Source organism: Protopterus annectens, chromosome 9.part0 (genome assembly GCF_019279795.1).
Source record: "Protopterus annectens isolate FY-2018-M chromosome 9.part0, PAN1.0, whole genome shotgun sequence".
Lineage (NCBI taxonomy): Eukaryota > Metazoa > Chordata > Ceratodontiformes > Protopteridae > Protopterus > Protopterus annectens.
Window position 1 is genome coordinate 118866744 of NC_056743.1, and position 13753 is coordinate 118880496.

Sequence of the window (13753 nt, forward strand, 5' to 3'; positions counted from 1 at the left end):
GAAACAGGCAAAAGTGCAGCTTTCAAACCAGAAAGTTGAAAGAGATGGAAAAAAACTGCTCAAACAGCCAATAGCTACAATTTCTGGGCCAGGGACCATTCCTCTTGTCGTAGATAGGCTACCTGATGCTTACCACACCCACCGATAAGCTAGAAAGTTTCCCTCTAACACGGAAAGGCTTGGGGGGCTCAGAAGCTTACAAAGAGTCCTGGATACAGCAAATCTGTACCTGGACTAGACTAGTAACAGGAAAGGCAGGAAACAAGCACAAACACAGGCTAAATCAGAAGGTTGAAAGAGATGGAAAAGCTTCCCAAACAGCCAATAAATTATAATTTCTGGGCCAGAAACCACTCCTGTGGTAGATAGGTTACCTAGTGCTTACCACTCCCACTGATAAGCTAGAAGGCTTCTCTCCAACACAGAAGGGCTTGGGGGGCTTAGAAGCTTATCAACAGTCCTGGATACAGCAATTCTGTACCTGGATTACACTAGTTATAGGAAAGGTGGGGACCAAACACAAAACAGGCTTTTAACCAGAAAGTAGAAAGAGATGGAAAAACTGCCCAAACAGCCAATGAACTACAATTTCAGGGCCAAAACCCACTCTTCCCATGGTAGATAGGCTGCCTAGTGCTTACCACTCCCACTGATAAGCTAGAAGGCTTCCCTCCAACACAGAAAGGCTTGGGGGGCTCAGAAGCTTACCAACAGTCCTGGATACAGCAAGTCTGTATCTGGACTTGACTAGTTACAGGAAAGGCAGGAAACAAGTTTAGAATTTGTTTTTTGTTACAGTAAAGCAGCTAAAACAGCAGTAAATGCAATTCAGATTGTATTGCAGGCCAGCACACCCGAGTGTGTAGCAACACTATGGCAAATACAGTTCAAATAAATACAATTAAATTAACAAATGACTAAAAAACAAGTGCAGAAGGCAGTAAATTAGCAGGCTACTAACAAGCAGTAATAAGTGCAGAGTAAGAGCAACTGAACAGATAACAGCACACAGAAAAGCAACTAAGACAGTTGCAGTAAGAGCAGATGAATAATATATATATATATATATATATATATATATATTTTTTTTTTTTTTTGAGAGAAGGAACAGAGCAGGAGTAAGAGGCTACAGGGGTTGTCCTTCCCAAATGCTTTGTTTGTACACAGTAGGAGTGCCTGAAATCAGAATATGATCTCACTGCACTCAGTTGAGTGAGCAAATGAGATGGGCCCAAAAGGAGTATTCAAATACAAATCTACAAGAGGGCCGGGCAATTTCAAAGCCACCAGCATTAACACCAAAACAAGAACAGGGTGGGGAACTAACTGTAGAGAGACAGCCACAACTTCAGTTGAGTTAATATTCAGTGAAAAACACAAATAAAGAAATTAAATACAATACTATATGCAAAAGAGCATATATAAGTGTACTTAAATTCACTTACACATCCAGCTGATTTCAGGTAGATGTTAGCCGGCCAAAGCTCTGATATTAAGCAAAGATAACTCAAAATGTACCACTTTTATAAGGCAAGACAGGGTGTTAGTGATGAGCTGAAACTACCCCACACTGCTATCAATGGCTACACTGAAATTCTAAAAACTAATCTGTAGAGAGACCGCCACAACTTCAGCTGAGTTAATATTCAGTGAAAAACACAAATAAATAAATGAAATACAATACTATATGCAAAGAGCAGATAAAAGTGTACTTAAATTCACTTATACATCCAGCTGATTTCAGGTAGATGTTAGCCGGCCAAAGCTCTGATACTAAGCAGAGATAACTCAAAATGTACCACTTATATAAGGCAAGACAGGATGTTAGTGATGAGCTGAAACTACCCCCCCACTGCTGTCCATGGCTACACAGAAATTCTGAAAACTAATCTGTAGAGAGACCGCCACAACTTCAGCTGAGTTAATATTCAGTGAAAAACACAAATAAATAAATGAAATACAATACTATATGCAAAAGAGCAGATAAAAGTGTACTTAAATTCACTTATACATCCAGCTGATTTCAGGTAGATGTTAGCCGGCCAAAGCTCTGATACTAAGCAGAGATAACTCAAAATGTACCACTTATATAAGGCAAGACAGGATGTTAGTGATGAGCTGAAACTACCCCCCACTGCTGTCCATGGCTACACAGAAATTCTAAAAACTACTCTGTAGAGAGACAGCCACAACTTCAGCTGAGTTAATATTCAGTGAAAAACACAAATAAATTAAATACAATACTATACGCAAAAGAGAAGATAAAAATGTACTTCACTTATATGTCCAATTGATTTCAGGTAGATGTTAGCCGGACAAAGCTCTGATATTAAGAAGAGATAACTCAAAATGTTCCACTTATATAAGGCAAGACAGGATGTTAGTGATGAGTTGAAACTACCCCCACTGCTATCAATGGCTACACAGAAATTCTAAAAAGTACTCTGTAGAGAGACAGCCACAACTTCTCTGAACATGCGAATGTATTTTTATTGCTCTGTTTCCTGATCAGCTGCAAGATAACAAAAGGGAGATGTTAAGAATGTAAATTCAGTTAATCTGTCAGCCTGGGAACACCAGGAAAGTGTAAAAGATGTAATGTTTATCAGAACTGCAATAGCAGTTTAAACAGAGAGACTCAGAGGACATTAAGCATTTTTGTCTTGATCCTCCAACTCATAGCACTGCCTGTTGTCTCATGTAAGTTATCTTAGACTTGTGTTTTGTTTTAGAGATAGGTAGAACTAGAAAAGTTAGACTAAGTGTTTTTCTGTTATGTCAGAACTGTACTACTGAATTATTTTAAATATTTCTGTGTGATCTCTGAACTCTTGACTAGCACTGACTGTGTAGTAGAAGGTATCGTCTTTTGGTTTTAATTATTTATTATTAAATATTATAAAACCTTTTAACTGTGGCTGGTTTTGTGTAGAGATAATTTTAAGCTCTACAGTACATTGCATGTTTATAATGATTACTGTACCAAGTCACTCTAATAAGCCTTGACTGTTTAGTCACATCTACCAATTGGATAATAATATTGCACAGTAATAATTGGGCAGCCTTTTAAGGACCTTTGAGTAGCTGATAGATATTAGCTGGGTGGTGGCAAGTGGTACTACCGTATAGTCTGGGTAAAAGGGGCACAGCTGGAGAACCTGTGCCAGCCTTCCCCAGAAGTGTCTGTGTGGGTGTATAAACTCTTATCTCAAAGTGTGTCAGCTACTTGGCCAGGGACATGAAGCACTGGTTGGACAGAGAGGGTGCTGGAGATTTTAGCTTGCCCGGCTGGCTGAGATCTGGATCCTATAGCTGTGCCAGTGGGGAGTCTTATTGGGGACCTAGAGAGCAAGGGAGTGACCAGCCCCAGACTGACTGTGATCTCTGTGTGCTCTTAAGGGAAATTGCACTTTACTGTGTGTATTTGTTATCCTTTTTTCATATATGAGACGCCCTCTCTGGTGCTAGTGGTGAGGACGAGGCTCCTTGATTGCTGGGCCACGGGCATCACATATTAATTGGTGGCGGTGGTGGGATATCCACATCATAAATTAATTATTTGGCAAATACTAATTGGCTTATAGTGGTGTGGGTAGAGTGAATCCTGTAGCTTGTGTACAGTGAGCTTTGAAGGTGTTTTGTACTCTAAAACAGTCATGCAGTGAATAGTCAGAGTTCAGATCACAATTGTTTTATTTCTTTTGTTAGTTTAGTTAGTCAGGGTGAGCAGGCAGCGTGTCAACAGAGGAGTATGAAAAGCTGACAGGTAGCCAGCTGGCGGAGATCCGACAGGCTAGGGGACTGGTGCATGGAAACCTGAATAAGGCAGACATGATTGCAGCCTTGGTTACAGCTGCATCAGAAGACAGCAACCAGGAGGACAATCAGATTGGCAGTGGAGATTTAATACCCTCAGAGAATGGACAGCTCAACCTTTCTGCAGTGGACTTAAAAATCCAGCTGGTGCTAAAGAGACGTGAGTTGGAGGTCAGGCGTGTGGAATTAGAAGCAGCTGAGAGACTGAAGAGTCTACAGGCTGAGGAGAATGAGAAACTGTTACGTCTGCAAGCTGAGGAACAAGAGAGGCTGAAGCAGCATGAGAAGGGGATGCTGACTCTTCACCAGAGTCATGGAGGTAATGGGGAAGGGAATAACTGGACCCCAGATGCATAAAAGGTCAGTAAATTTCTTCCGCAGTTTAAAGAGGGGGATAATTTTGATAGTTTCATTCGTATGTTTGAGACGGTATGTAAACAGTATGAAGTTGACCAAGGGCTCTGGGTACAGTTCCTGACCCCCTTACTCAATTGTAAAGCTGTAACTGTTCTGTCCAAAATGTCTGACGTTGCATGTTTTGATTATACTGCTGTAAATAATTATCTGTTAGAACTGTTTAAGCTAACACCTGAAACGTATATGAAAAAGTTTTGTGAGCATAGACGCAAGGCAGATGAAAGTGTATGTGAATATGTTGCTGAATTGAGCACTTATTTCCGGTTTACTATCAAAATTTTGAACCGTACTCCGTCGACTGTACTATCGTCGAACACGGAAGTTCGAAAACGGTAATATCATTGTCAAAAAAATCTAGGAACGAGTTTTAACATGGGTTGAGGTAGGGGAAATGTTTGTAGTTCGGAATAATACTGAACACCTACCTCGACCCATGTTAAAACCCATTCCTAGATTGTTTTTTTGACATCGATATTACCGTTTTCGAACTTCCTTGTTCGACGATAGTACAGTCGACGGAGTACGGTTCGAAATTTTGATAGTAAACCCTTATTTCCATAGGTGGGTGAGTGGATGTCAGGTCACCACTTTTGAAGGGCTGGCAGACCTTCTGGTGAGGGAACAAGCCCATAGCACTTTGCCTGAGGACATGAGGATCTGGTTAGCTGATAGACAATGTGCTACTTCAGATGGGTTGGGGAAGAAGGGAGACCTATACCTGGCAATCAGGGCAGCTCTGCACAGGAAGGTGACCCCCCAGTACTGCTCATGGGTCTAAAGGAACCCATGGTGGTCAGCACAGACTGCCCCAACAGAATTTGCCAGTAGCAGGGGAAGCCACTAGGCCAGGTACACATCCAGGAGCTAGGATTAAATGTTTTGAATGCAATCAGTGAGGCCATGTGGCATACAGGTGTCCACAGAGGCAAGGTGGGGAACAGATGGTGAGGGAGCCAGTAAGTGGGAAAGGTTATCTTGAGACAACAGGGTTACTGAACTACCATCCTGCAGATGCCCTGAGTGGGAAGGATTTGGATGAGGCAGTACCCTGTGCTTGTGCAGTAACACACAGTCAGGCTAGGAGACAAGCATGTGGGTCTGGTAGCCTGGGGGCGACCCAGACAGACTGCATATTTGCAGCCAGGACTGGTGAGGTGGTTACTTCAGGGAGGGAGCTACTCTGTAGCAGTGAAATTGAAGGTGAGCCACAGCTGCTTGTGGGTACTGATGTTCCCTTGGACAGAGTGACTGCAAAGGTAGAGGTGAGTAGTAGTACTAGTACCCAGGCTGACAGTGAGACACCACTGTCAGAAGATGCCAGACTTCCTGTGGAAGGGGAGCTGGGAAGGGTTACAAGGGGAAAGTTGAAACAGGCTCAGCTCTCAGACCCTACATTGCAATGCCTGAGGCAGGTAGCTAGGGAGGCAGCTGATTCTCAATGAAATGGAGAATCTGTATACTGGGACAAAGGGTTACTATACAAAGAGTGGACCCCTGACAGAGGGCTAGAAGGTGAGAGAATACAGCAGTTGGTAGTGCCTAGAGCCTACTATCTCGCGCTTCTAGCCATAGCCTATGATATTCCCTTTGCAGGTCATATGGGCATAAAATGTACAAAGAGGCGTATTATGCAGTACTTCTATTGGCCTGGAATTTCCAGAGATGTAACAGGGTATTGCAGGACCTGTGAGCATTGCCAAAAAGTAGGCAAGGCAGGAGACAAGGTGAGAGCTCCTTTGATGCCTTTGCCTGTGATTGAGGAGCCATTTCAGAAGGTAGCTATGGGTATTGTGGGTCCTCTGAGTACCCCAATTCCGCAGGGAAAAAGTATATCCTATTGGTAGTGGATTATGCTACACGATACCCTGAGGCAGTGGTGTTGTCCTCCATTGAGGCAGAGAAGGTGTCAAATGCTTTGTTAGAGATTTTCAGCAGGGTAGGTTTCCCAAAAGAAATACTGACTGACAGAGGTGCCAATTTCATGTCAGACCTGCTGGCTTGTCTGTGAAAGTCCTGTGTGGTGAAGCACATAAAGACCACCCCCTACCACCCCCAGACTAATGGTCTTGTTGAGAGGTTAAACTCTACAATCAAGTCCATGCTACAGGCATTTGCAGCTCAGTTTAAGAGGGAGTGGGACAAATATTTGCCCCATCTGTTGTTTTCTTACAAAGAGGTTCCCCAGGAATCCACAGGTTTTTCACCCTTTGAGTTGCTGTATGGGCATAGGGTGAGGGGTCCTCTAGATTTAATTTGAGATGAGTGGAAAGGTGAGTACGAGTCTCACAAGGAGTCTGTTGTGGCATATGTCCTAAACCTCAGGACAAGGCTCAGGGAAATCATGGGCTTGGGCCAGGAGAACCTGGCAGAAACCCAACAACAGAAAAAGTATGGTATGACAGGAATGCTTGAGCTAGAGAGTATGCAATGGGGCAGCAGGTAATGGTTCTCATTTCTGTCAGACACAACAAGCTGCAATCAGCTTGGGAGGGTCCCTACAAAGTCGTAAGAAAGTTAAGTGATATTAACTACATGGTGGAACTGCTAGGCAGATGGCAGGGGCACAAATTGTACCATGTTAACATGATGAAACCTTACCATGATAGGGAGTCCCTTGTGCTGTGCATTTGCAGTGGATTGCAGGAGGAGTCTGAGGTAGATCTGGGGACTGATCTCTTCAGTGATGCTCGGGTTGACACCTCGGTGGAAGGGGTAGCAATGTCCCAGCAGCTATCTCCTACCCAGGTTCGAGAAATCCGAGCAGTGTTGCAGGAATTTGGGGACATGTTCACTGGGAAACTGCACACACCTGGTGCAGCACCAGGTGGATACAGGACCCCAAAGGTCTATTAGGCAGACCCCTTATAGAGTGCTTAGAGAGTCAAACAGACTCTGAGGGAAGAGGTACAGAAAATGTTGGAACTAGGGGTGATTCAAGAGTCCAACAGTCCCTGGGCCTCCCCAGTGGTGCTGGTGCCAAAGAAGGATGGCAGCGCCAGGTACTGTGTGGACTACAGGAAATTAAATAGTCACACAGAGTCAGATGCTTACCTCATGCCTAGGACAGATGAGGCCCGAGAGCAGCTGGGTGGGGCTAAGTATCTTACAACCACTGATCTTACCAAGGGTTACTGGCAGGTGCCCTTGATTCCCAGTGCTAGAGAGAAGTCAGCCTTTGTGACTCCTTTTGGCTTGTATGAGTTCACAAAAATACCCTTTGGAATGAAGAATGCCCCAGCGACTTTCCAGAGGCTGGTAGATTATATCCTAGCAGGAGCAGGAGGGTTTGCCCTTGCTTACCTGGATGATATTGCCATCTACAGCCATTCCTGGCCAGAGCACCTTCAGCATGTCAGGGAGGTGCTGGGCAGACTACAGAGGGCAGGGTTGACCATTAAGCCGAGCAAATGTAAGGTGGGTATGGCGGAGTTCTCCTACCTAGGACATCGAGTGGGGAGTGGTAAGATAAGGCCAGAACCTGCCAAAGTGGAAGCCATTCACATGGCCTACACCTGTTACTAAAAAGCAGGTGAGGAATTTTTAGGGACAGCAGGGTACTACAGAAAGTTCATCCCCAGTTATAGTACCATAGCTGCTCCCCTCACAGACCTGACAAGGAAGAACAGGCCAGATAAGGTAGTGTGGACCCCAGCATGTGAGCAGGCATTCCAGAAGGTTAAAGAAGCTTTGAGAGAACCCCCTGTGTTAGACAGTCCAGATTACAGCAAATAATTTGTTGTGCAGGTGGATGCTTCAAACCATGGGGTGAGGGCTGTACTTAGACAGATTTCTTCAGAAGGGGAAGAGCACTCAGTGTTTATTCTCAATCATAGGCTCCAACCCAGGGATGAATGCCATGCACCTGTAGAAAAGGATTGTCTATCCATAGTGTGGGCATTGCAGAAACTTCAGCCTTATCTCTATGTAAGGAAAGTCACAGTTATGACAGATCGCAACCCCCTAACTTGGTTAGACAGAGCCAGCCAGCAAAATGCCAAGTTGCTAAGAAGGAGCCTAGGGTTGCAAGCATATGATATGTCAGTGCAGCACCGCAGTGGAAGTAGCATCGCCAATGCAGATGGGCTCTCAAGACAGGGAATGGGGTAGGTATACTCAGATAGACCTGACCCTCTCAAGCGGCATTTCTCAAGGGTCACTTAAAAAACTAGCGTGAGTTCTCTAGGTGGAAGAAATGTGAAGATGTAGAGAAATGTGAAGGCTGCCAGCTTAGCCAGATAGAATTGTGCAGTTAATTCTATCATTTGTAAATATGAATGTAAACTACAGACTTGTTGTCTTAAATGTAAAGAAATACTGTTACATGTGGGACTGGAAATAAATGTGACAACAGTGCACTCTACTGACCAAAGTAAAGCATGTGGTGTGACCCTTTGAAATGGACGGTGGTGCCAAAAAGTCTAGGTGAAGAAATTCTTTCTATTGTTTTAACCAAGAGTTAACTTGCTAGATTTAAACATGCAAATGTATTTTTATTGCTCTGTTTCTGACCAGCTGCAAGATAACAAAAGGGAGATGTTAAGGATGTAAATGCAGTTAATCTGTCAGCCTGGGAACACCAGGAAAGTGTAAAAGATGATGTAATGTTTATCAGAACTGCAATAACAATTTAAACAGAGAGAATCAGAAGGCATTAAGCATTTTTTGCCTTGATCATGCAACTCATAGCACTGCCTGTTGTCTCATGTAAGTTATCTTAGACTTGTGTTTTCTTTTAGAGATAGCTAGAACTAGAAAAGTTAGACTAAGTGTTTTTCTGTTATGTCAGAACTGTACTACTGAATTAAGTATTTCTGTGTGATCTCTGAACTCTTGACTAGCACTGATTGTGTAAAAGAAGGTATCGTCTTGTGGTTTTAATTATTTATTATTAAATATTTTAAAACCTTTTAACTGTGGCTGGTTTTATGTAGAGATAATTTATGCTCTTATCGGTACTTGGGCAGGGACACGAAGCACTGGTTGGACAGAGAGGGTGCTGGAGATTTTAGCTTGCTCAGCTGACTGAGATCTGGACCCTATAGCTGTGCCAGTGGGGAGTCTTATTGGGGACGTGGAGAGCAAGGGAGCGACCAGCCCTGGTCTGACTGTGATCTCTGTGTGCTCTTAAGGAAAATTGCACTTTACTGTGTGTATTTGTTATCCTTTCATATATGAGATGCCCTCTCTGGTGTTAGTGGTGAGGATTGAGGCTCCTTGATTGCTGGGAGTGAGATTTCAGCACTGGGTAGTAGATGGTGTAGCTAGGTAGGAAAGGTTTTTAAGTCCCTCCTGGGTTAGGATTGTATTACTGAGAAGAAGGTAAGAGAGAAGGATGGTAATGATATAAAAAAGTGAAAACAATATTAAAAGGAGTGAGGTGATGCAATTAATGGGTGGGGGGGCAGTTACTGAGTAAATATGGCAGTAATCTGGAAGTTCAAAAACAACCCCAGTTTATAACTTGAAGTGCGTAGTTATCTGTAAGTGGGAAATGAAGTATAAAATGAAAAAGGAATATGATAGGTAAAATGAAATTTGAGGGGGATACTAGAATCTAGAAGGAGAATATTGATTATGTGATAAACTGTAATGATGCTTGTCCTGAATTGATTTTAAAATGAGGGAACCTTTTGAAATGTTGGGGCCTGCTAGCCTGAGTCCTGAAACTCTAACTGAATGGGTGAAGACTGGACTTGCATGTACAAAGCCTGCAATGCCATTTCTCAGACTATTTCCTTTTTCCAAGTTACGGCAATCTCGGAGTTGGTGTGTATAAATTTGGGGGAGGGGGGGTTGGGACTTGCCACCCACATCATGGGGGGTGCAGGAGGGGGCTTGCTCGCCCCTTTCCAAAGAGAAGTTTAAGGGAGAAGAGCGATTTTTGAGATTCTGCCCTCTGTGTTTTCAATCTTTTTTTTTTACTTGGCCCAATTTCGAGTGCCAGCATTTCAATAGAGAGTGCTAAATAAGGCAAGATTATGAAACATAGTGCAGTGATAATTCTGCAGTCACAGGGCTTTGTGGTGCACAACTGAATTGAAGAAGCATGCATGTGTTGCCACTATTGAAGAGAAATGCCTGTATCATTGCTGGGGCTGTGACGGGTTAGTGGGTTACTCCTGTCTGCAAGACTAGAGTAAGAGAAGCAGGGAACCCAGCCACCATCTGAGCCCTAACAAAGGTACTTCATGGAATGTGGGGAATGTCATTAAAATGGCAGTCAGGCTGACAGCAGTAACAGAAGTAAGATGTAACATTAACCCAGGTGTCACTTGGTCCAGAGCTTGCTATATATTAGGAAATATGTGAATGCAGTAGGAGACTGAGCGTGATCACACTGTGTGTGTGTGAAGAACATTAAGTCATAATATATAACTTGTTGTCTGCTACAATAAAAAAGTCAAGGTGAAAGTCCTCCCTTGGGGTTTAGCTGCTGTTACAGCCTAACCCTGCCACCCACTACAGGTTGCAGCAACATCTGCTCAACAGGTTCCAATTTTCCTAGTTTGAGGTCCATCTGATACTGATTCCACCAGTGTTAACTTGCCCAGCATGTGTCCGCTGATGGTTTGTTGGTGAAATCCCAGTCACTACTGGTTCCACTGAAGCAGTCTTACAAATAGTACAACAGATAACTAAAGTTGTCCTAACCAGTACTCATCTCAGATAATGTTTTATCCAGCCTCATTAGTTAAGGAGTCAAAAAGTGCTCTGTCAGTGTAGCTAGGAGTTTAGTTGGTTTGTGGAGTGTTTTATCCAGCCTCATTAGTTAAGGAGTCAAACAGTGCTCTGTCAGTGTAGCTAGGAGTTTAGTTGTTTCATGGAGTGTAGTACGGAATGTTAAGTCTGAAAGGCACAAACAGAAACTAAGCAGTCAGGAACATGGACTGAATAAGGGAAAAGAAATAAACCATTTTAATTTCATTACCAGCAAAGTACTGATAAACTGCCAGAGATGGCCCTTAATATCAAACAGAAGAAGTCTTTAATGTTGACTAAAAGAAGGCAGAAGTAGGGAACACTTTGCTGCAGGAAGTTTGTAAATGAACATTTTGCTGTATTTTTTTTTTTTTACACAAGATTCCTTTTTCTATGTATCATTTTAAATTGGAAAGCTCAAGCTTACATTTAGAGTTGGACACTTCAATCTGTGCAGCAAAAAAAAAAAAAAAAAAAAAAAAAAAGAAGCAAAGTTTAGCCAGTTTTTCACAAAAGTACCGATACTTCCAACAGTAACAAGGCTGTATGGGACACCAGAAGCTGCTGCCTGTTGTAATAAATCAGATATAATATACTGGGCTGGTACAAATTGAAAGAGCACCTTAACACCAAAATGGCCACAGAACAAATAACATTTGGTCAACTTCAACTGCTAAATTGTCTTCAAGTCAAAAAATCTAAACATAACTTTTGTTTCTCAAGTATCTTTGTAAAATAGTTATGAACTGGGACTAAATGCCTTTTTTCTTTTAATTCACAATGTCTGTTGATTTTTTTAACAAGTAAGGTTATTTGGGTTAACTGGAGCAACCATTAAGTCACAAAGGGGCAATATTTGGGGATGGGGAGGGTTCTGCCTTCCCCACTGTTGTGTGACCCTAGGGGATATGGTTTGCTTACAGCGCTGATAGAAAAAGATATTTTAATGTGTAGGGGTGAGATGTAGATAAGTTATTTTACTGATCAGTCACTTTCTTCAAATTGGTATTTCACCAAGTGATGATGTTTCATTTATTCTTAGTAAGTAAGGAATCTTCTGCAGATTCTGGAATTTTAACAAAAAAGACAAACGTATCCAAAAGGATAAAAAACTAGTAACAAAATGAAATCCGTTTAATGCACAGAATAAGCCTTCAAAAACAAAGCGCTTTCATCATTTCCCAATGGCTTCTTCAGAGTCAATGAAAGGCTCAAAATTACAGCTTTTTATATTCTGACATCACCACGCTCAAACCAATCATTCTAAAATCATCAATTAATTAATAAAACATTAAATTACTATATATATATATATATATATATATATATATATATATATATATATATATATATTAAAATATAATATTGTTGAAGAAAATAAATGTATTTACATATATATTGTAACACCTACCTACCTACATACTTTAAACTTCCACCTCTTATAGAAAGTATATATGTGTATGTAATACAAAGAACAATAATTAAACAAATAAATCAATACTTGTATAAATATTATACTTTATATAAAGAACATTTATTTTCATCAACAATTATATTATGTTTTTAATTCATATATATATATATATATATATATATATATATATATATTATATATACATATATTTTTGTATTTAATGTTTAATTGATTAATTGGATTAATTGATGGTTTTAAAATGATTGGTTTGAGCGTGGTGATGTTAGAATATAAACAGCTGTAATGTTGAGCCTTTCATTGATTCTGAAGAAGCCATCGGGAATTGGTGAAAGCGTTTAGTTTTTGAAGGCTTATTCTGTGCAGTAAAGGCGGATTTAATTTTCTGCTTTTTCGGATTTCATTTTGTTACTAGATTCTGGAATTTTGCTTGTTTGGATAATGACCAGTGGAAGCACAGGGAATTTGAAGGACCAACACAATTGCATGGGGAAGCGATCACTTTGAGTAAGCTCATGTGGTACATTTGTAAGGATTATATCTGGAATAGAAGTGTTTATTTATTGAAAGCATGTAATGTGTACTTTCATTTACCAGTTATATTAAATTTTGTAAGTCTAAATGGCGATTCAGTGATAATTCATAATGTCCTGTCCAATCAATAGTTAATTTGATAATTGGTAGTCATTTTTCTTTGGATAATGAGATTGTTTGGTAGGGGTGGTTTAAATACAGGTAAAAGAGTACTGGAAAAAGGATTTTATTTATTTTTTTGCAAGTATAGCTGGTACAAATTTGAATGTTACACATAAGTAAAACACCATCTTTGTCTCTGTTGATGGGGAAGATATATTAGGTCTTTGTTATAGAAGTTGTTATAGAAGAAACATATTACTGTTACATGGACTTTATTATACCTATCAATTGCTAACAGTCTTTAATTTATGTTTATTTTAGTCCCCTTAGTAAATCCAAATCTGACTGTAATCCTCAGTGATTTCTTAGAAAACTGAACGTATTACATGGATGGTCAAGCTGAAATATGAGGCAAAATCAGGGCGTTCTTCAAAAATGTCATGGACAGATGAAAGGTAACATTCATTAACATAGGCAAAATCAGAGGCAATTAAGAGATGTCCTTCCATATCGCTGTTGCAGTATTCTTCACATAAAGGATCTCCTGACAAGGATAGTCCAACACCCAGCCTGTGTACCAAAGCCTTTAGGTCTTATAGGCACTGTACATCACATGTATGCTTCCCACACAAGGTGCTGAGCATAAAGGTGATGTACGGACGCAAACACTCAGAACTTTGCTGCCAGTCAGAAGACCATTATCAAACATTGGTTTTAATGTCCTTCCAATGTGCTGCTACTAAGCCGCTGTCA